Raw genomic sequence first — 24,343 nt, 5'->3', positions numbered from 1 at the left:
TCATTCTAAGTAGACATGGCTGTCTTCATGCCAAACAGCCAGCTACTTCCTGGGATGGAATAGACAAGCCTGAATATAATAGCTATTTGTGGTTATAGTTGTTCTCCTATATACAGTGGGGGGAAAAAGTATTTGATCCCCTGCTGATTTTGTATGTTTGCCCACTGACAAAGAAATGATCAGTCTATAATTTTAATGGTAGGTGTATTTTAACAGTGACAGAAAGAATAACAACAAAAAAATCCAGAAAAATGCATTTCAAAAAAGTTATAAATTGATTTGCATGTTAATGAGGGAAATAAGTATTTGACCCCTTCGACTTAGTACTTGGTGGCAAAACCCTTGTTGGCAATCACAGAGGTCAAACGTTTCTTGTAGTTGGCCACCAGGTTTGCACACATTTCAGGAGGGATTTTGTCCCACTCCTCTTTGCAGATCCTCTCCAAGTCATTAAGGTTTCGAGGCTGACGTTTGGCAACTCCAACCTTCAGCTCCCTCCACAGATTTTCTATGGGATTAAGGTCTGGAGACTGGCTAGGCCACTCCACTAATGTGCTTCTTCTTGAGCCACTCCTTTGTTGCCTTGGCTGTGTGTTTTGGGTCATTGTCATGCTGGAATACAATCCACGACCCATTTTCAATGCCCTGGCTGAGGGAAGGAGGTTCTCACCCAAGATTTGACGGTACATGGCCCCGTCCATCGTCCCTTTGATGCGGTGCAGTTGTCCTGTCCCCTTAGCAGAAAAACACCCCCAAAGCATATTGTTTCCACCTCCATGTTTGACGGTGGGGATGGTGTTCTTGGGGTCATTCCTCCTCCTCCAAACACGGCGAGTTGAGTTGATGCCAAAGAGCTTGATTTTGGTCTCATCTGACCACAACACTTTCACCTAGTTCTCCTCTGAATCATTCAGATGTTGGTAAACTTCAGACGGGTCTGTACATGTGCTTTCTTGAGCAGGGGGACCTTGCAGGCGCTGCAGGATTTCAGTCCCTCACGGCGTAGTGTGTTACCAATTGTTTTCTTGGTGACTATGGTCCCAGCTGCCTTGAGATCATTAACAAGATCCTCCCGTGTAGTTCTGGGCTGATTCCTCAACCATTCTCATGATCATTGAAACTCCACGAGGTGAGATCTTGCATGGAGCCCCAGATCGAGGGAGACTGACAGTTATTTTGTGTTTCTTCCATTTGCGAATAATCGCACCAACTGTTGTCACCTTCTCACCAAGCTGCTTGGCGATGGTCTTGTAGCCCATTCCAGCCTTGTGTAGGTCTACAGTCTTGTCCCTGACAACCTTGGACAGCTCTTTGGTCTTGGCCATGGTGGAGAGTTTGGAATCTGATTGATTGATTGCTTCTGTGGACAGGTGTCTTTTATACAGGTAACGAGCTGAGATTAGGAGCACTCCCTTTAAGAGAGTGCTCCTAATCTCAGCTCGTTACCTGTATAAAAGACACCTGGGAGCCAGCAATCTTGCTGATTGATAGGGGATCAAATACTTATTTCCCTCATTAACATGCAAATCAATGTATAACTTTTTTGAAATGCATTTTTTCTGGATTTTTTTGTTGTTATTCTGTCTCTCACTGTTAAAATACACCTACCATAAAATTATAGACTGATCATTTCTTTGTCAGTGGGCAAACGTACAAAATCAGCAGGGGATCAATTTTTTTTTCCCTCACTGTATTGACCCTTGTATGATCACTATGTTTACATGCTTCTGTTTGTATGAACCTGTCTATATTCTGGCAGTATTTCACCACAATATAAAATATGCTATTTATTATTCAATTATCGATTGTTGTGGCAAATATTTATAAGATTGCAATAATCTAGGATAATGCTGAAGTTAATTTACTAGTAAACATAGTAAACATAAATTAGGGCTATCTTACAAAAAAGAATTACCCTTTACAAAATGTTTTAATAATAATGTGCCTTTGCTTGTATTTTGCACTTTTAAAAGTTGGTTTCTGAACAGAATGTTTCAGGATCTTTCTGGAACCCCTGTGTAAATCCAACACATCACTCTTCAAATGACGAACTTGGTATTTGATACATCAACAAAACAAAAATCACAAGGGGTGTTTTAGTGACAGCACTTGCTTCTTCCATCAGTCTCGGGGGTTGCGGGTGTTTTGTGTGAGATATACTTCCCTCTGTCAGGCATCATTCCCAGGGACAGGGGGTCTGGAGAGGTGATTTAAACTATTGATACATCTCAGGGTAGAAAGTGGAGTATGGCTGATGAAACCTTCTGTCATGTACTGTATTTCTATTTTGCTATTGGCAGGTAGGTGGTTGTTTGGATTTATATATTCATTACATGTCCCTTTATGACCATAAAATGAAGAAAATGAATAAGATATACAGACATTGTTCATTTCTGATTAATGATATCTCTCTATTATCTGTGTAATGGAGATGTCTTTAGCAAAATAGAATTTAAGAAGCACAAATGCCAGATACTTACAGCATCTCCCAATGGCAGTACATTAGCCCCTTAATGTACCCGATGCTAATACTGTGCAAAAAATGAAACGGACATTTGAAAAGCTCCAGAAGCATGCTATACAGTGACTTCATAGTGCCTCCATATTTATTAATGGAACAGAACTAAGCCTTTTTACAAATGTACATAATCGGCTGTCACAACTGTCATCTATTATTTTCCTGAATGTGTTATCACCACATGCCATTAGCAGTAACCAACTATCATTATTATTTGCAGCACTTAAGATATAAATATATACAAAATAATACTACATTTCAATCTAAAAGCCTAGAATAATTGCCTAAGGGGTTATTTGGAATCAACAGCACTGTCATTTCATATTTGTAAGAACTTTGATTTAAGTCAGTGCAATGAGAGATATATTTCAACAATAGTTTTGCCATATCCGTTTGTATTAGAGAATATGTACAGTAAGTATTGTTAATAATTAGTGTTGATTAAGTGTCAAACTGAATACAGTAAATCAGATTGAAATACTTTTTGACATTTAAGGATGTAGTCATTTATTTATGAAATTATTTTGGTATTGTTACCACCACATATTTAGCCAGAAGAAAAATTCAACTTTTGACTTTAAGACTGAACATATGTTTTTCTTCTGAAAGAGAAAGTGACTACGCAGGGTATGTCACTGCTGTCATCATCTTGGCATCTTTTCAATGTGATGCTCATTACATATGCCTCTATCAGCATTTTCCCATACCCTTGGTTGCTACTTTCAAATTGAAAAAATATTTAAATAATAATAATAATTTCAAGCTATAGCTGATCGTTATGTGAGACTGAAAGTCAACACTTCATTTGTTTTAGTTTTTTACATTTTAGTCATATTGTGACTGCATACTTAGAGAACACAAATGCTACATATATAATTGGTTTGCAGGGTACAAGGTTAAACTGGAACTTTAAACCAATGCATAAAAGCACACACATATATATATATATATATTTTTTGCAGAGCAAATGATTCAGAAATGTAACTATGATATTGTGAATTAACCAGCAGTTAGATGTTTATTGAATGGTTATCAACAGAATGTTTTAATACCCAGCAACAGATGTACACTAACTATTTGTATTCATAGCAGGGCAAGCACTGGAGCGCAGGCTGAAATCTCTAGTTAATTCTACTGCTCCACCGGAAAATACCTATAATTTGTGACACTGCTGAAGCAGACGATAGAAAGCATTTTGTATTCTGGATAACACAATATATCTGGGAGCAGAGTTCATTTTCTTCTACTCATGTATTTTATTTTGTATGTGTGTTTTTTGTAGCTGTGTGTTTCCCAAGGTGTGAACAAAACACAGTTCAAATTAATTTAAACATACTCACTTTTTCTGCCTTGCAATTCCTGTAATTTCCATGTTACTCATTTGAACTTCTCAAATCTGATCATAAGTACAAATGTTTCCCATTAATATAGGAGCAACAGAAAAGTTGCACTGATTTGTGGAATCATTAATATCTTCTGCAAAGCTTTTTTTTCTGAAATACGAAGATGCAGTTTCACCTGACCCTAATTAATTCTGTGCACATTAAGTATTTCGAGCATTCTGAACTCAATCTTGCGAAGATGAAGGGAACACTACAGGGGCACAACAAACCCAATTGGTGGAGTAATGAATAACATTATAATGTATGGAGGCTTAATCATTGATTATTTGTCTGCCTCTTTACTGTGACATTTAGAAAATGTCCTTGCCTTGTTTAGAGACAATCAATTTAATAAATGATGATATTCAAACAATGACAGTGGGTTTTACGTGTATAATATGCATGGACAAATAGATACTATACCTTATGCTATTGTAATGAACTTGCAGTTGAGATAATAGTTATCTTTATGGTCTGGTGTAGTGAATATTTATAAATGTTATTTCAACAGGCAGTCAGTAGGAGGAGTGGTGATTCAGGGGATGAGTTGAAATATCACCTTATATTCAATATTGTTGTTCTTGAAAAACAACATAAAAAATTTCACATCAATAGAAAGCTGAGAGTCTCAGCTTTCATGGAATACCAAACACTTGGCTAACAACACAACAGTGAAGAGTACACATGGAATTAAAGAGAAGCACACGGATTTTCTTTTAAGGGTACCAGAGTTTAAGGGGTTAAATGTTGTTAAACAAAACAATACCATGATTTTTTTTTATCTCCAATTGTTTATTTGTTCTAGGCTCAGAGTACACTGAGACATTAAACTGCATAAATTTCAATAAAAACTGGAAAAAGTGAGGTTTTCTAAAACATTTGACCATTAGTGTATGTGAATGAAAATGACTACACTCTGATATTACTTATAACATTGTTTTGCTTGTCCATTAGTCTGTACTCTATTGCTTTTTTCCACATTCTTTATGGTTTAGATCCCATTCCAGAGATTTCAGATTATTTTTCATCTGAGGAAAGGTTTTGAGACACAACGCACAGTACTTTGAGTAGCAGCAGGAGACACAATGTAAACTGATAATGTTCACAGTCAATTAAGTCATCTTGGCACCCTGCTATATTACAAGACTGCACTCCTTACATATAACATATAATTACATTTGAGTATACATATTTTCCAAATTGAATATATGTAAACACTCAATATGTATATATAGTGCATAGATGACAATTTTAAGTTAAATTTGAGATTTTATCATAAAATTTAAGCTTACATACACAAATAATATTATGTTTTTGCACATTTAAAAAGCTATAGCCTAGCATCCTGTTAATGGAAATGTAATGTTGTGTTAATTAAATATTTGATTTTATTTTTTAATTACCAGTTCACAAAACATCCCCTGATGTAGCAGAAGCACCACATTTTATACCAGCCAATATTTCCTGTTGTACTGGATTTGCAAATCCACCATTTCCTTACTGTTATAAGTGAAAATTATTATTTACTTTGATGAAATGGGATCCAAAAGTCATAGGGTAAATTACTGAGTTTTCCGACTAACTTACACATCATGTTACACATTCAGGACAGTTCAAGACAGTTCTTTATCCTAAGAGTGACTTGATTAAAGAACAGGAAACTTGGTGCAGCAATATTATCAGAGATCAGTCACATATTCTAAAACATTATCATCTGATAAAAGAAACTGATATATACACTAATGCATTACATTAATTACACAGTGCACCTTTGGGGACTGGCAATTAATTACAGCCATTTTCCAAAAGTCACAATTGACAATTGTGTTAAACTAAACTTTCTCAAAAGCATTTGCAAAGAGACATCCAAAATCCATCAATAATGAATATAGCCCTCTAAGTTTGAATGAGTTATTTCTTTATAATCAATTCATTGAAATCAGAATTAGCATTTCTTCTACCTTTCCTCAGACTTCACTTTTTCACATCTCATCTCCTTTATATGAGGAAGTGGTATGAAGTTGGCTGAATGCTGGGGTTGTCGGCCATGGGTTATGTGTGGCAAATTCCACCCAATATACTGATCTACCAAGTGCAGTTGGAGGGATGTGAAGGGCAAATGAAGGCAAATCACTGCAACCATCTCAGAGTAAGCAACCTGCATCCTCAAGAGCCTGCTCCTGCTAGGCCAGTAAGACCCTGTCCAGCATCTGATCCCCTATTGATGCTCTTTTGAAGTGTTTGTAGTTCTGCTGTCTCTCATGTAGAAGCTGAGATTCCAGATTGTGAATGCAATGTGGTTGCCAACCGCTCGGTATAAACAGAGGGTGAAGTACCCCGTGGCCCCCCTGAACTTGAGGTTTTCCACAGCATACCACGCGAGGAATACTCCCAGCACACCATTCAGAGTAGATACCTGACCCTGGTCTAAAAGAGGATAACCAAAAGCTTAAGAACTTCTAGTTGGAAGAGTGAGATAGTGAGAGAAACCTTTGTCCAGCAGGGGGCATCGAACTGTATTTGACAGTCTTTTTCTTTTCCTTGCAGGGAGCTGATCCACCAGGCCAGACCAGACGAGACGGGGAGGTGCTGGTTGACAGAGCTGCAGAGTCCTGGGTCCTTGGAGCGGTCCGGAGGCCGAGGCGAGTGGAGATTGGGACGGACCGGGAGCGACAGGGGACCTAGCCAGAGGAGTCGGCGGACTCCTCACGGAGTGGGTCCCACCCAGAAGCCCGGCCGACCATCTACCCGGAGCCCGGCCTGACCAGGGCTGCTCCCTGCTGACGTCACCAGCCAGGATCCAGGAGAGGCCTCGGATCCCAGGGACCGACCAGGCCGATCGGCAACGTCCCTGAGGGAGGCCTCCTGCAGCCAGGGCCCGGACTTCTCCCCGCAAGGCCCGCTCCCTGCAAGAGCCCCGGAGGTGGAAGCTGCTCCCCAGCCAGGTGGACTTGCCCCGACCTCCGGATTGAGAGCCTCTGGACCCTTCTCCCAGGTAGGAAAGCGCAGCATGGCCCAGCGAACCGCCGGTGTGAGGCGCCATAATGCGGTGCGCTTCAGCCGTGAGGCTGGAGCCGAGACCGCGGCCCTCACCCGGCTGGAGTTCAGCAGGTCCGTGCTGCAGTGGGGCCTGGGCTTTGCCCCTTCTGAGCTGAACTGCGTGGTTAAACTGCCTGGACCTAGGGACGTGTTTGAGGTGAGTTTTAAGAACCCTCAAGTGGTGGAGAGTTTTTGGAATCTATATAGAGAAAAAAAAGATAGTATGCCCCTGAGTGACTTTGTGGTCGATGCCCTGACTGATAGAGAGATAAAAATAGTAACTATTCAGTTTTTTAATGAAGCAGTGGCAGAGTATGATGTAGAGGTGTGGCTGAGGAGACACTGCGAGATCCTGTCTGAAAGCAGGAGAGTTATTGATGAGGATGGGGTCTGGACCGGTGCTCGGCGGTGGCAGGTGCGCCTGCAGGTGGAAGTGGCCGCCATCGGCGGAGTACGCCATCTGCTGAGCACTGTGGTATTAGGAGCAAATAGGGGGCTTGTCTTCTACCATGGCATGCCCAAATTATGCAGGAACTGCGGGGCCCTGGGTCATTTAGCCGCAGCCTGCACTGTTGTTAAGTGCAAGGTCTGCGGCGGAGAACATCTGACCAGGGCCTGCAAGCAGGAGAGGGCCTGCAACCTGTGCGGTGGGGGAGGGCATCTCTTCAGGAATTGTCCCTCCTCCTATGCAAATAGGGCGCGGGCCCTCGGGGGTGGTGGAGAGAGAGAGAATCAAGTGGAGGCTCCTCCAAAGGTGATACCCCAAGATGGGGGTAGAGAGGAAACAGTCCTAAAGAGCCTCATAGGCTCCCTCTCTGACTCTGGGTCAGAAGTGGAGGCAGAGGGGGAGTGGACAGTGGTAGCGGGGAAGAGGAGGAGAGCAGAGAAGAGGAGCATGGGGTATGATGAATAAAAGGATCCACTCTGCAGATTCTCCCCCCCCTGCCAGCTCCTCCCCCGCTGCAGAGACCTCTCCCTCTAATTTCTACACGCCCCACTCTGACTCCGGAGAGGAGAGAAGTGGGCCTTCTCCACTGCCCCGAGTGGGCAGCCTGGTGGATGAGAGGCCCCCTAGAAATAACATTCCTCCTGCCCCACAACTGAGACTCTCCCAGGGGAGGGGTCAGGTATGCCCTCCCGGCAGTAGTGGGAGAGCCGCAGGTCCTCAAGAGACGAGAGTCGGCGCCAGTGTCCTTTCCCTTAAAGACCTTAGGGACGTAATGGCAAGGTCACTGGCGCTGGGGGAGGAGGCCTGCGGCGGCAGACAGCCGGGAAGGGAGAGACCACCCCCTCCCCCACCAATAGTTAAAAGAACAACTAGCGGGGTCTACACAGTTTTCTCCCCAGTTGTACACAAAGCCTCTGCCCTGCCATCTGCTCGTCGGGCCTCGGCCACAAAGGAACCAGGGAGAACCTCCAGCACCACGGGCCCTGAGCCCAGTGGAGTTTCGCCAGCCTTACCGGGTGGCGGGAGCCGAGCCCCCCCCATAGTCTTCCTAGAGGATCAAGCGGTGAGGCAAATGATTGAAATGATGGGTGCTAGCGCTAAGCTAGGTGAGGGAGCAGAGAGGAGTGGGGAAGAGAAAGGTTTCTTTACATGATTGTTATGGAGCGGGTAATTGCCCTCACAGCCATCATGGCATTAATTATTATATCAATAAATGTGAGGAGCATTGCTGAGGTGAAAAAGAGGACCGATGTTTTAAACTCTCTGGCTGGAATGAAGGCGGATGTTATCTGTTTGCAGGAGTGCGGCATCCCGTTCCAAAAGGAATATAAAGATCTCCGGGACACTTGGACCCTAGGAGAATCTTTCTGGTCGGGGTCCAATGTGTCCCGAGCGGACGGGATTGCCGTACTCCTGAAAAACCCATTCATAGAGGTTAAAGAATTTAAAGTTATAGAGGCGGGCAGACTGGCCAGCCTCGATTTTAAATACAAGGGGGCTGTATTGAGGCTGGTCAATGTCTATGCCCCCACCAGCCAGAGAGAGAGAGTCCTCTTTCTCCCTCAGCTACGCCCGCTCCTGATCGGCACCTTACCAGTTATCATTTCAGGTGATTTCAACTGTGCTCTGAGGGATGTAGACCGGAGTAAGCCCCGCAACGATAGATCCAGCAGGGACCTCGCTGCGTTCGTGGAGGACTTTGAACTCTGAGACGCAGGTCGGGACCTGGTCCCCTTGTTCACCTGGGTGAGTTCTTCTGGCTCCTCCTTCTCCAGGATAGATCTCGTCCTCCTCAGTAAGCCACTGGAGAGGACCGCCATGTCTTCGGAGGCGGTCTTCTTTTCAGACCACAGGCTCCTGACGACAGAGGTGCTCATCCCGAGCACACGGGAGTCGGGGCCTGGGGTCTGGAAGCTCAACACCTCCCTGCTCGATGACCCTCGTGTTATTAAGACCTTTAGCAGACGCCTCGAGGAGTGGAGGACCCTGAAGGACCTTTTTGATTCTCCCATAGAGTGGTGGGAGATGGTGAAGAAAAGGACCAAGGGCTACTTCATTCAGCTGGGGAAACGGAAAGCTCGTGAGAGGCGGGCGAGATATTCACATCTAAACGCCCGCCTCCAGCGCCTGAGTCTTTTACAGCTCAGAGGCTTCGACCTAGCTGAGGAGGTGGCTCGGGTCAAACTGAGTCTCTCCGCCCTCTATCGGGAGGAGCAAGAGAAGATCAAGGTCCTTTCCAGGGTCCGCATCATGGAGGACGATGAGAAATGCAGCCGCTTCTTCTTCAAGAAAACGAAGGAGAGGCGGCCTGCAATGTCCTCCATGATCGACTCCTCGGGGCAAGAGGTGGAGGGCAGAGAGGCTGTTGAGACAGTGGTGCGGGATTTCTACAGGGAGTTGTACGATCAGAAGGTGGTGGATCAAAATCTGATCCATCACTTTCTGTCCCTGTTGGAGTCCCGCAATGAGGGGGACGAGGAGGAGGAGGAGGATCCAGAGATCACCACCACTGAACTCTCCCAGGTGATAAAGAGTCTTAACTCTGGAAGGACACCGGGTCCCGACGGGATCCCTGCTGAGTTCTATAAGATCTTTTGGGAGGTGCTTAAAGAAGATCTGGCCCAGGTCTTGGGGTCGATGTACAGAGAGGGCAGATTGGCCCCTTCTATGAAGAAGAGTATCCTCTCCCTTCTTCACAAGAAGGGAGACCAAAAAGATCTGAGGAACTGGCGGCCGGTCAGCCTCCTGTGCACCGACTACAAGATACTGGCCAAAGCACTGACCCTCCGGCTGCAGCAGCCACTCCCTCAAGTCGTGGGTCCCGACCAGGTCTGTGGTGCCCGGGGGAGATCGGCTGCTCAGGGATGTCGTGGCCTACTCGAACGAGAGAGGGCTTCCCCTGGTCCTAATCAGCTTGGACCAGGAGAAAGCCTTCGACAGAGTGGGCCACGAATACCTGCAGCTCGTCATGGAGAGGATGGGTCTCGCTCTTGGCCTGAGGAAGTGGGTTAAGATCATCTACAGCGGTCTAAGCAGCAGGGTCCTTGTGAACCGCCACCTGACCGAACCATTTCCGGTCAGGTCGGGGGTCCGGCAGGGTTGTCCCCTGTCGGCCCTGCTGTACGTCCTCTGCTTGGAGCCGTTCATGCAGGCGATCCGCCGGGACGTCCGGGTGACAGGTTTCCATCTCCCGGGTTCCGGCGGAGAGCAACTGAAGGCCCTGGCCTATATGGACGACGTGGCCGTGGTTTGCACGGACGCTCCGTCCGTGGCCAGGGTCGAGGAACTGCTGGACGGCTTCTGCAGGGCGACGGGGGCCGCTGTCAACAAGGCCAAGAGCGAGGTCTACCTCTCCAGGGCATGGCCTGTCGGCCGGGGCCCGCCGACCGTGTTCCCTGTGAAGCCGTCTATCAAGGTTCTGGGGATCACGATCGACGGGACCAACACGGGCACCCGGAGCTGGGAGGAGGCCATATCGAAGGTCCAAAAGAAGATCCACGGCTGGAGCACAAGGACCTTGACGATGGCTGGTAAGGTGCTGGTCGTAAAGGCCATCCTCTTCCCGATACTCCTCTACGTAGGAATGATCTTCCCCCCAGACAAGGTCATCGCAAAACTAGTGACCCAAATTATATTTCGGTTTGTCTGGGGGAGCAAAATGGAGAGGCTGAAAAGAGTGCAGATGGTGAAGGGTACCCTGGATGGAGGCAGGGGGGTCCCGGACGTTGTGCGGCTGATAAAGGCGCAGGGGCTGGCCTATTTGGTCAAGAACATCCAGGCTGCTGGCAAGAAAGTGAGTTTCATGAACCGCTTTTATTTTGCCAGCAGCCTGAGACCATTCGGCCTCTGCGCCATGGATAACACCAGGCCGCACTCGTGGGATCCCCCGCCGTTCTACAGGGCGCTCCGAGCCTTTGCGCTCGAAGTAGGCCTCCATAAAGTCGTGCTGGCCTCCTGGGATTATAAGACCATCTGTAGCCAGATGAGATCTACCCAGGAGACCAGCCGGATAGAAGATTTCCCTCCCGAAACCTGCCGGTTTATCTGGGCTAACGCTACGCACGTTTGCCTCACGAATACGCAGAAAGATGTCTCCTGGATGGCTGTGAGTCGGTGTCTCCCCACCCGAGTGTTCATGCACAGAAGGGGCATAGCTCCTTATGACACCTGCCCCTATAAGGGTTGCCTGGGGAAGGAGACGGAGGCTCACATCTTTAGAGATTGCCCCTCCGCCTACAGGGTCTGGCTCCTGTTTTCTCTGTTCCTCAGGTTTGCCGTTCCTGCGCGGGCGACCGCCCAGCAGATCTTATACGGTCCTGCCAGGGGATTAACATCTTCCACCCTGAGGTGCTGGTGGCGTGTCGTCTGCGCAGTGAAGCAGGCCCTGTGGGAGGGACGGAATATCTGTCTATTCAATAAGCAGGAGCTGGACCCGATTGTCATCGCGCGGAGGGGCATGGTGCTAGTGAAGGACTACGTCAATCTGGAGGTCCATCAGAGGGGCAAGGAGGAAGCCTATAAGAACTGGCATATACAAGATCTAGGGGAGCTCAGGATCCCATGATGGGACCCACCTCCGGGGACGGTCAGTTCCCCCTGCTGGAGCCCGAGTCCAAGATCTTTTAACTATTTTATGAATGATTGATTTTAAAATGACTTTTAAAAATCAATTTGAACTGTTTTTAAAGATTTAGTTGTTTTTAAAACACTAATTGTTTAGGGTTTTTTGGGTTTAGTTTTGTTCTATTTTTTTGTCAAATACATTGTCCGTTTTGGATTTAATTTTAAATGCATTGGACCTTTTTTGTTTGTTTTTTATTTTTACCTTTTTAATTGTTTCTTTATTTTGTCCAGTGCATTTTCAGTTATTATCAATGTATTTGACCTTTTTGTTGGTAGCAGTTTTGCTTTAATCACGTTTGTTTTGTTGTTTTGTGCACTTGTTTATTTGAAGTTAAGTATTTTATTTTCGTTAAATCACAAAGATTTTACATTATTTTAATTGATCTTAAGAATTGTATTTTTAATTTTTTTAATCACAAGTATTAAAAAATTGAAATGTTTTTGTTTTTATTTTTATGTTTTTATTTGTTTTTTGCTTTGTCTGATACTTTCAATGTATTTGACCTTTTTGTTGGTTTGCAGTTTTGCTTTAATCACAAGTTTGTTTTATTGTTTTATGCACGTTTATTTGAGTTCTGTATTTTGTTTAAGTTAATCACTATAAGATTTAAAAAATTGTAAGTGATTTTAGGAATTGATTTAAAAAAATTTAATCATAAGTATTAAAAGTTTGAATGTTTTTATTTATTGAAATGTAAAATACTTATCCTAATAAAACAGTATTTTGCAGCTAAATAAAGAGCATTGTTGTTAATTATCCAGTGTTTGCCTCTGCTTTTACAATGCCAACGCAGTGGACGCTACAATATTTTTATCCTCATTCTCTGGGATATTCATTAACTCACGTATTATTTTAAATGCACTGCTTTTTCATGTAATCTTTTTACGTACATTAAATTATGTTTCAGGGAGAAAACAAAACATTACAAAATAACTAAATTAAAAAATACAGTACTGTGCAAAAGGTTTATGTAGGTGTGAAAAAATGCTGTAAAGTAAGATTGCTTTCAAAAATAGACTAGGCTATATTTATCAATCAACTAAATGCAAAATGAGCGAACAGAAGAAAAATGTAAATCAAATCCATATTTGGTGTGACCACCCTTTGCCTTCAAAACATCATCAATTCTTCTAGGTACACTTACACAAAGTCAGGGATTTTGATTCCTGAAAACTATGAGCTACAAAATTTCCACTGTACTTTCTTGTTTTCAATTTTAACTGTTATAGATAATTGCAAATTTGAAGCACAATACAATCTTTCTTGGTTCATGCTAAGATAAAGCAATTAAATGTAAGTTATCAGTCCTTTATTGATATTTATGAGCTGCATCAGTTCCTATTAAAATACTATACTTATCTAAGGGATTAAATGTATCAATTAATACTGACTTGATTAGATATTGATTGTAAATCTCCTGTCTCTTTGATTAGTACTTTCATCTTTTGTATACCTAGAATAAATAATCAAAGAATAAAATGTCTGAAACAGGTTACTAAATAATGCAAACTAAATCATTAGCATCATGTTATCATTTGTTTATCAGCAGTTCATATTGTATGTAATACAATTACCATTAATTCATTACATTATAATTATCTGCATCATTTGTGATTTAAATGGTTTAATGGCAGCCAGCAGGTTTCTTAATGTTGATAAATGAAAATGGTCATAGGGAAATTGAACTAATTATTTTGCAATTATACCACCTTCATCCGATGAATTACCAGAAAGTCTCAGTCTCAACAATTCATTAACCATACTGTGTATGTACATATATATGTATGATATAAACTCTTACTTATTTGTTGTACTACATTTGCTTTACGATATTTTTTAGTCAGTGATTTGATTTACTGAAAGACTCAAACTGTTGAAGTTTATGAAATAATCTTTGACGATTCAATTTGAATTATAGTAGGATAATTTAATATTAAATAGCAACAGACTCTATGCCCTAAGGCAAACACAAGTTTTGACACTAAGCACTCCTTGACTAAATATGTGGTTCAGAAGAAATACTGTTGCACACTCCAAGCATTAGCATCAGGTATCAATAAAACGTCAATTAATGCATTTTCATGTAGCGGGAGCAACTGAGCTAACCATCAGCAGTTTCAGCTTGCATTTCAATTGCTGCATAAATGTAAAAACTATTCTAATGAGCACAAAGCATTGTGTCACTACAGAACTGGAACATTATGCTGAAGCATCAAGCAAGAAAAGAATCCCGACAAAAGGGAAATACGAGAGACGGAGCATACAGCTTGTAATGTGTGGAGTGTGTATGAAAATTATTCAGGGACAGGGAGAATAAGGAATAGGCAATCTGGCAATCCAGAGGGTTTAAAATGCTACATTCTTTGTAATTTAAAAGATCACCAAAATGAAGTACAACACCATGTTGAATAGTGCATTTTTGTGTGTTTTGTATTCATACTGTACATACAAAGACAAGTACATACTAAAGATAAAAGAAAACAATTTAGAATGCATTGAACTCTTTTTAGAATGCTTAATAAAATATATACTAGTGTGTCCCAACAGGGTTTTGAGATAAAGTGCTGAGAACAGCAGAAAAAATAAGAATTAATTTCCAATGGTAAATTGAAGATGGATTTCTAATAACTCCTTTTTCCTTATGTGGCATTTTGTATGGATTTTAATTTACTGCATAATGCATGTAAAATGGAGTTGGACTCCTTTACAGCCTATATTAACTACATAAAAATGTATTGGCAACATTCAATATAAGACTTAAAGTATAGCATCTTTTTTGCATTATTCCAATAGTGTATATCTCATTCATGGATAACTTGTTGTCCTCTTTTAGTTATGCTTGTGAACGTGAAGTATGACTACCCATTAATATTAAACTTAATAGTATTAAAAAATGAATAAATAAGTAAAGTACTGTCCCCTGATTCTGCTCTTTAAAAACACCACTGGAAATGTGCCTCTCTGACAGAACTCTATTGTATTATGTCACACTCAGGGATCAACCCTGCTTCTCTGAAACTCCTCCCTCTCTCTCCCTCTCTCTCTCTCTCTTCACACACACACACAGTGCAACAGTGCATAAATACATGATTTCCTTTATGAGTCATAAAGTCTCTTGGAGGCTGTTTGTGTGAAGTATATCTATCTGTGAGCATTAAGTCTAGCTTCATTGCAGATAACAATTTCGCTACTAAGATCTAGTGACATAATAAAATAAACTTCTTATTTTAGGAACTAGTTATTTAAATTACATATAATATATAGATAATATATATTATGACCACTGACAGGTGAAGTGAATAACACTGATAATCTCTTGATTATGGCACCTGTCAGTGGGTGGGATATATTAGGCTACAAGTGAACATTTTGTCCTCAAAGTTGATGTGTTAGAGGCAGGAAAAATGGGCAAGCGTAAGGATCTGAACGACTTTGATAAGGGCCAAATTGTGATGGCTAGACAACTGGGTCAGAGCATCTCCAAAACTGCAGCTCTTGTGGAGTATTCCTGGTCTGCAGTGGTCAGTACCTATCAAAAGTGGTCCAAGGAAGGAAAAGTGGTGAACCGGCGACAGGGTCATGGGTGACCAAGGCTCATGGATGCACGTGGGGAGCCAAGACTGGCCTGTGTGGTCCGATCCAACAGACAAGATACTGTAGCTCAAACTGCTAACTGATAGAAAGGTGTCAGAACACACAGTGCATCGCAGTTTGTTGCGTATGGGGCTGTGTAGCCGCAGACCAGTCAGGGTGCCCATGCTGACCCCAGTCCACTGCCGAAAGCGCTTACAATGGGCACGTGAGCATCAGAACTGGACCACAGAGCAATAGAACAAGGTGGCCTGGTCTGATGAATCATGAGTGGCATGGTTGTCTGTGCCAGACGGGCCGGTCTGAGTATTTCACAATCTGCTCAGTTACTGGGATTTTCACGCACAACCATTTCTAGGGTTTACAAAGAATGGTGTGAAAAGGGAAAAACATCCAGTATGCGGCAGTCCTGTGGGCGAAAATGCCTTGTTGATGCTAGAGGTCAGAGGAGAATGGGCCGACTGATTCAAGCTGATAGAAGAGCAACTTTGACTGAAATAACCACTCGTTACAACCGAGGTATGCAGCAAAGCATTTGTGAAGCCACAACACGTACAACCTTGAGGCGGATGGGCTACAACAGCAGAAGACCCCACCGGGTACCACTCATCTCCACTACAAATAGGAAAAAGAGGCTACAATTTGCACAAGCTCACCAAAATTGGACAGTTGAAGACTGGAAAAATGTTGCCTGGTCTGATGAGTCTCGATTTCTGTTGAGACATTCAGATGGTAGAGTCAGAATTTGGCGTAAACAGAATGAGAACATGGATCCATCATGCCTTGTTACCACTGTGCAGGCTGGTGGTGGTGGTGTAATGGTGTGGGGGATGTTTTCTAGGCACACTTTAGGCCCCTTAGTGCCAATTGGGCATCGTTTAAATGCCACGGCCTACCTGAGCATTGTTTCTGACCATGTCCATCCCTTTATGACCACCATGTACCCATCCTATGATGGCTACTTCCAGCAGGATAATGCACCATGTCACAATGATCGAATCATTTCAAATTGGTTTCTTGAACATGACAATGAGTTCACTGTACTAAACTGGCCCCCACAGTCACCAGATCTCAACCCAATAGAGCATCTTTTGGATGTGGTGGAACGGGAGCTTCGTGCCCTGGATGTGCATCCCACAAATCTCCATCAACTGCAAGATGCTATCCTATCAATATGGGCCAACATTTCTAAAGAATGCTTTCAGCACCTTGTTGAATCAATGCCACGTAGAATTAAGGCAGTTCTGAAGGCGAAAGGGGGTCAAACACAGTATTAGTATGGTGTTCCTAATAATCCTTTAGGTGAGTGTATATATATTAGGGATGCAATGGTACAGTGGGCCCAAGTTCAGTATGTATCACGGTTTGTGGGTCACGGTAACGGTACAGTTTCGGTATCTTTATATTTAAGAAAGAAATAAAAACACATCACTCTTTAAACAATGAACTCCTTATTTTGCCTATAGACAAATAAATACTTTCCATTCAGAAAAATGGCAGCATGACTGACTGGTCTGGTTTCTGTCTCTACTGTATGAAACCAAGGGGAGAAAAACATTACAATTAAAAGTGCTTCTTAGCTTTGACAACATGTAGGTGCTTTGCCTTCTCTATTTTAAATAAACAGGGTACATACTTGTACAGGCAATAATAAATGTAAAAATAACATAAAGTGCAACATCAAGTTGGAACCCTATAAGAGATATCTATTCCATTATGTTGAGGCTCTTCTCTAAAAAGATAAGCATGTCAACATTCTCTGAAGCAAGACAAGAACAGCTTGCACTGACAATGTCCCCTGTGGTGGAGAAAACTCTCTCACTTGCAACACAGGTTCCTGGGACACTGAGGCACTGTTGTGCAAGTTTTGCAACATGGGGGAATTTTGACTGGTTTGTTTTCCACCACACAAAAGGATCAGCATCCACATGAAGGCAATCTGCTGCCTTGTATGAGGTGACCTGTTCCTCAATAATTTTGGAAAAGGGCTTGGTCTGCTCCTCTGCTTTGAAAAGCCCCCCAAATAACTCTGACATGGCGATCTTCTTTTGAGGAGGAGATAATGAGGATGGATTTTCTTCCTCTGTGGATGGCCCTGCTTGCACTGCTTGAAACTGCAAGAAAAATGGCAAACCTATTATTATTATTATTATTATTATTATTATTATTATTATTATTATTATTATATAAGTGACATGTATCTCATCAAAAAAACATCTCATCACATTTTAATGCACATGATAAAAACAATAAAAAACAATATCATGAAAAATAATTTAAAAATAGATGAAATACCTGATGTTCATGCTCCACAATTTCTTTGATGAGATCCTTGACTCTGTCACAGCAGGCTGGCAGGGATTTAAACCTTGGATCAAGGGCTGTAGCTCTGTGAAGGTAGTCTAGGAGATCCAGGTCTGTGTATCTTCTCTCCAAGTCCTGAGTGACGGCTGCCTTGGCCTCCCTGATGGTTGCACTGTCCTCAGGACCTGGTGCCATGGATTTGTCATTGTCTTTAGAGGGAGAATCATTGATGAGGTGGGACTTGTTTCACGGCTCATGAGAGTTGTCATTGTTTTCAGGGGGTTGAGTAGCTGAATGAGTTCTTCTGCCAGCTTCAGTTCACTGTCAGTCAGCATAGCTATGTTTTTGATCGACTTCTTCACAGCCTTGTCCAATACAGCAGAGTAGATGGCCGGTTGCTTTTCCACATAACATTCCAGCATGTCATGTGTGGTATTCCAATGGGTTGTGACATCATGGATTAATTTGTGCTTTGGTAAATCTGAGTCTCTTGCTTGACTTTCAAAATTTGGTGAGTGGTGGTGCTTTTGTGATAAAAGTCACCACTATTCTGACCTTCCCCAGGAGGCGGGACACTGCCTTGAGAGAGACTGCCCTCTTTGCTGCGAGGTTAAGGATGTGTGCAAAACATCCAATGTGGGGCCCAAACCCATCAGCTTCACGGATGGCATTGACAATGTTTTGTGCGTTATCTGTAGTGGCTGGGATTGTGATATTTGGTCTCTCTAGCTTACACTCAGTCACAGCATTCATTAGTTCTAGGGCTAAGTGTGCGATTGTATGACTCTCATACAGGGGACGAGTTTGCAACATGTAGCTTTTCAGCTCCCAATCCAGTACATAGTGAACCGTCACAGTGAGATAGCTTTGAGTTGCTCGGGAGGTCCAACTATCAGTGGAGAGAGCTAGATAGTGTGCCTGTGTCAATTCGTTTTCAATTTCTCTCCGTGATGTTTCATAGAGTTTGGGAATTATGTTGCTGCTGAAATGTGTGCAGGAGGGGATGCAGTAACGCAGTTAAATTCTTTTCATCAGGTGACGAAATCAAGAGTCAGTAACCACCAAATAGGGCTGCAAGTCTTTGGCTATGATTACTCCCACTGCTTTCATTATTTCTTTATGTTTTTTCTGAATTTGTCGCAAATTGTTGTTGGAAGGCAACAGCGGGAGATTATTGTGTTTTTGCACAAGTGGACTCTCCTTGCTCCAGCTCCACCTGCAAGGGATATGGCCGGGTGATGGTGATGTAAATGACACATCATGTTAGAAGTGTTTCCACTTGAGTACCCGACAGTGACAAAGCAATGCTTGCAGACTGTACTTTGTTTGTTTACGGTCTTTTTACCCTCGTCATCGTATTGAACGCTGAATCCAAAATGTTCCCACACAGCAGATTTGAAAGACGGCGGTGCCTCTTCAAATTTGCTTCTCTCTGTCTCGCTAGCACTTGCCATGGTCACGTTGGAGCTGAGAGAATATTTGTTTTTAGTTTCCCCTCTCTTCATGGGGCCCCTTTAGGTAGGTTTCCTACTGAGATTTCATTGCAAATCGTCCATAGGTTGTTTAAGGGGGAGGGGGTTGCGGTCACTGCGGTTGCCACATTTTGAGACATTGCTGTGGAGTAAAGTTTGTCAGTCCTCAGGAGCCCCCTAACGGCCTGGGTCCCCAAGCAGTTGCCTGCCTTGCCTGTTCACAAGCTGCACGTCTGGTTCTGTGGATCTGAATGTACAACATGTGTGTAGTCTGCAGCACGATAAGCAAGTTTTGGAAATTATAGGAAAATGTAATAGGCATATTGTAATTACACGGTTCACGTGTGTGTATTGAACTGTAGGGGGCGTACCAAACGGTTTGACAACATACTGTGTACCGTTGCATCCCTAATATATAATCAAAATAATGTTCAGTGTTACGCAACTGCAATGTGCAAAATGTATGTATAGAACAGTTTAAGAGTAATACATTTGTTCAGCTATTTGGAATATGTAGAAGGAAACTGGCCTGCTAATGCTATATAAGTGGGATAAAGCATTTTTGCACAACACTAATATAAATCTTGAACTAAGAATAAATGATTGTCTAATTGATTCTGCTCCCCTCTGAATCTACATCTAATCCGTTGACCTGATGTTCTTTTCTATTGTAATATTATCATAGCAATAACAAAACTTTAAAAAAGCAAGTACAGGTACTGTTTTGTGGATGGAAAAACATTTGTTTCTGGAGTCAGTGAGTCTGTTTTATAAGTATGTAGATTTCACTAAGTTTCTATCAAAGCTTTGTTGGGACTCTGTACTATTTCAGTCTTTGACTTTCTGGACTGAATTTTAATTTGAATGTAGCACAGCCTTTTACCTTTATTACGTGTATTGCCTGCTTTAGACCTAAAATTTTGATAAATAATTTTAAGTTTAGAGTATGCTCTTTAAAATGCATAGATTCTTACCATTCCAATTTAGCATGGGTTAAGCATCATCACTACTTCCATAATTTAGGTTAACTGCTTTGCTAACACATTGTACTTGGAGGTCCCTGCCATTTGTGAAGGAAGCAAACAATTGCTGTGTGAACAGCACATTGCCTAACACTCAGTTGAATTAAAGAGCCTCTTTGAAAATGCAGATAATATTTGTATTTTTTGTCCTTGAATTTATAATGGATCACTAAATTAACCTTTCTTAAAAACATGGGTCAAGTAATTTTCTAGCTACTTAACTTAAAATGTGGTAGTTTTATAATGCACTTAGTTATCCATTTGAAGAGCATCATAAGCCATCTGTATTGTGTATTATGTAGGTGTTTTACATCTGATATTAATCACATTGAAGTGTAATAAATAACACTGATATTTTGCTTAAATTCAAAACTCCAGAAACATATGATAGTATTATTATTATTATTATTATTATTATTATTATTATTATTATTATTATTATTATTAAGAAGAAGAAGAAGAAGAAGAAGATGAAAAGGAGACAATTTTCACCATGGCTTGTTAATTATCATTGGCAAAATTAAACACAGATGTAGTATATACAACAGGAAAACATACGCAAACCTCAAATATCCTTTTGATGTAGTTTGATGAGGTACAGAGAGCAGCCACAACATAATGTGTTTCCAAAGGTTTATTGATTTAGAGGTGATAGCATCTTTGCCACAGACCTGCTTGGCAGAGGGCTGACAACTGGGGCATGGGGATGCAGTCTGTTGATTTACAGATCCAAGGGGTGAAAATAAGAAAAAAGAAGAGAGAAAAAAGTGCTGGGGGATTGGCTTGTGGAAGGATGCAATAAATGGTCACTGAGGGGAAAAGATTTGTGGGGGAACCTACTACCTGGAAAAACTGGGTAGGTGAGGTGATGTGAGTGGTCTTTGTCTTTCCTTGTGGACTTCCATTTTTAAGGACATTAAATATTGCTGCTGATCTGTTTAGCTTTAAGTGTTCTGAGGTAGCTTACTATATCTTCCTCAAGATTTTTTAAATGACATTAATAGCATCTCGGTGTGACTGATGGATTGCGGAGTTGATAATGAAGCCTGAATGCAAATAAAGAACCCGAAGATTGAAAACTCTGCTTATTACCATGCACAGCCTTGACATTCAACTCCATTGACAGCAATCCTGAACATGAAATAAATGTACTGCATTGATCACAAAGGAATCGTGAATTATGGATTATTGGAATTATGACCCAGTTAATCCGCCAAAGTCTCAGATAAAGGCAGATTTTTATGCTTATTTATTCAGCGCAGTTTCAGTAATATAATTACTCTTGACATTATTATTGCTGGTGGGACATAGCAGTGCCTTGGGGTAAAGTATAGTTTTGTACTGTATGAGGGAGTCTGTGTGATTAAATTTGTTTAGAGCAAACATGCTAAATTTCACTACAATATTTATTTGAGTATTCATTCACATATTGTTTATTTGTTTAGATCTGATTGACAGAGAGCAACATTTTCTAGCAGCTCTTATTTATGATCATTAGGGAACATGAAGTATAATGTACTATTATTAAAAATCTTTTCTTCCCCCTGGACTTCTCTCTTATAAGGAAAATGTAAATAACACACATATTTCATTATTCCTCCTAAAGAGGAAATAAAAACATTGTCCCGACCCCCAACATCACTTACTCTACACAACTTAAATCTGAAATTATCACTTACCATCACCCTTGCTCTTCACCCCCAAATCCACATGGGAGCCCTGTAAAACTCAACTGGACCACATATACTACAATTATTATCAATTGACAAAAGACAGATCCATAACATAGGATCCATAACTACCAATTGCAATTTGCACAATTTAACTGAAACTGCCTTACATAGCCTTACATCAAGTTAAAATAAAGTATGATCATTAAACCAGCCGATAAAGGGGGCAAGATTGTAATCATGGACAGAGAGCAATATTTATTGAGGCATATTGTCAACTACACAACACACAATATCACCAACAATTAAAATAACCCATCTACCTAGATAATCAGTTACACATCCAAAATATCTTACAGACACTAAACCAAAAAAAATACATAAACACCAAACAGATGCACTATTTACTGGGCAGCAACACACCAAGGTTTTCTTTAAATACACAGACACACACACTTTATTACACAAAGACAGCTTTCACCGCATTTGCACAGAGCACCTAGAATTTGAGAAAGCCACTAACACTTTGTTCAAAGCAATCTCTCAGAGAGGTTACAGCAGTACCCTTAATATTAAGAAAACAAACCTTTTCAGAACACAAAATCAAAGACAATTAAACAATCATACCCCTAATTACCACTAATTTGCAATATACCTGCAAAATCAATAACTACATTAAACTTAACTTTAAAAGACAACAACAGAAGAACCAGATTCTTCAAAATCACAAAATCATATCAGCTTACCAGAGAAACAAAACTCTACAAGATCTGTTAGTTCATAGTAAATGTGACAACACTGATAGGAAACCTAAATCCAAACCCCCCTACTTCCACCAACTTCCCTTTATAACAAATCCATTAGACAAAACCACCTACAGTATTCAGCCATGCATCCTACTCACTACTCAGAATGTGATATATTTTATTTATTGCAAAGTCTGAACCCTGATGTGTGTGGGGGAAACGACAAACACCATTACCACCAGAATATCAAAACACCTATACGATATTAGGAAACAGAAGGATACACACACACACATAATCCAACACTTCTTATAGCAACACACACAAGTGATTACTATTACAGGCCTAGAAACAAACCAAAATTGGAACAACCTGCAATGCAAAGGAAAAAAATAATGTGGATACTCAAACTCAATACTATATATTCCCATGGGCTCAATGAGCGATATAAAATGGTAAAGACTTTTATGTTAACTATTAGTTTTAAACATATCATTATAACTGTCATTCAATGTTGTATATGGTGCTGTGTCTGTATCGTGTTTGTTGGGTTAGATTGAGTTTCAAAGGAACACCCTAACCCATTCTCCGTACAACCTCCATCCCCTACCCACAACTTTAACCTAACCCCAACTCTAACCCAAAAACCATAACCCACACAACATACTTTCCCCTGATACCTTCTAACACTATCCCATGACCCAATTCCAAACCTAATCCCCCAACCCCAACCACCAATTCCTTTTCCCCAATACATCCCTTACCCAAACCCTAAACTCACAAACTCATTCCACAAGCCTAAACCCTAGACCCATGCCCTAAAACCATAACCCTAAACCTAACCTACTATCCCCTTGATAACCTCTAACGCTATACCCTGACCCAATACCTACTCCAATTCCACAACCCTAACCGTTATAACTGATTCTATCCCCAATACATCCCTAACCCATCCCCCCATCCTAACATCAAAACCCCATACCACAAACCTAACCCTGGTAACCTCTTAATAACATCAATCACATCCCTATAGTTAACCCTAACCCTAAATCCCTCAACCCCTAATCCTAAAATCCCACTCCATATAAAACAGCTCCAATTCAATCATCCAAACCCTGACCTCCCTCCCTCTCCCTCTCCTTCTCCCTCTCTTCTGGTCACCTGTAAATCTGGTTTTACTTTTTTCAATTATCTTGGCTCTTTTGTTTAACTTTTACCCTCTTACACCCTGGACATGTGCCTTTCTGTCTTCCACGGCTATAATGTGACTTTTCATTTGATCTTTTATTCTGCTGACAGCGTGTGTTTTATGATTTCCGCAGTGTTAATCAACATTGCAGAAAGGATTTTTTTAATCATACATGACTGTCAGAAAATCGATCGTGCCTTGTGCCATGTTACTGCTGTCAGATTATATATCTGATATTCAGCACTGGATAAGCCAATGATTTTCACTTCCAACTAAGAAGACAGACACTGTGTTTATTGGATGTCAATCCTTTGATATCTGATGTGTCACAATTTTAC

The sequence above is a fragment of the Amia ocellicauda genome, chromosome 8 (assembly GCF_036373705.1).
Source record: "Amia ocellicauda isolate fAmiCal2 chromosome 8, fAmiCal2.hap1, whole genome shotgun sequence".
Lineage (NCBI taxonomy): Eukaryota > Metazoa > Chordata > Actinopteri > Amiiformes > Amiidae > Amia > Amia ocellicauda.
The sequence above is the reverse complement of the archived record's forward strand: the minus strand, read 5'-3'. Positions refer to the sequence as shown.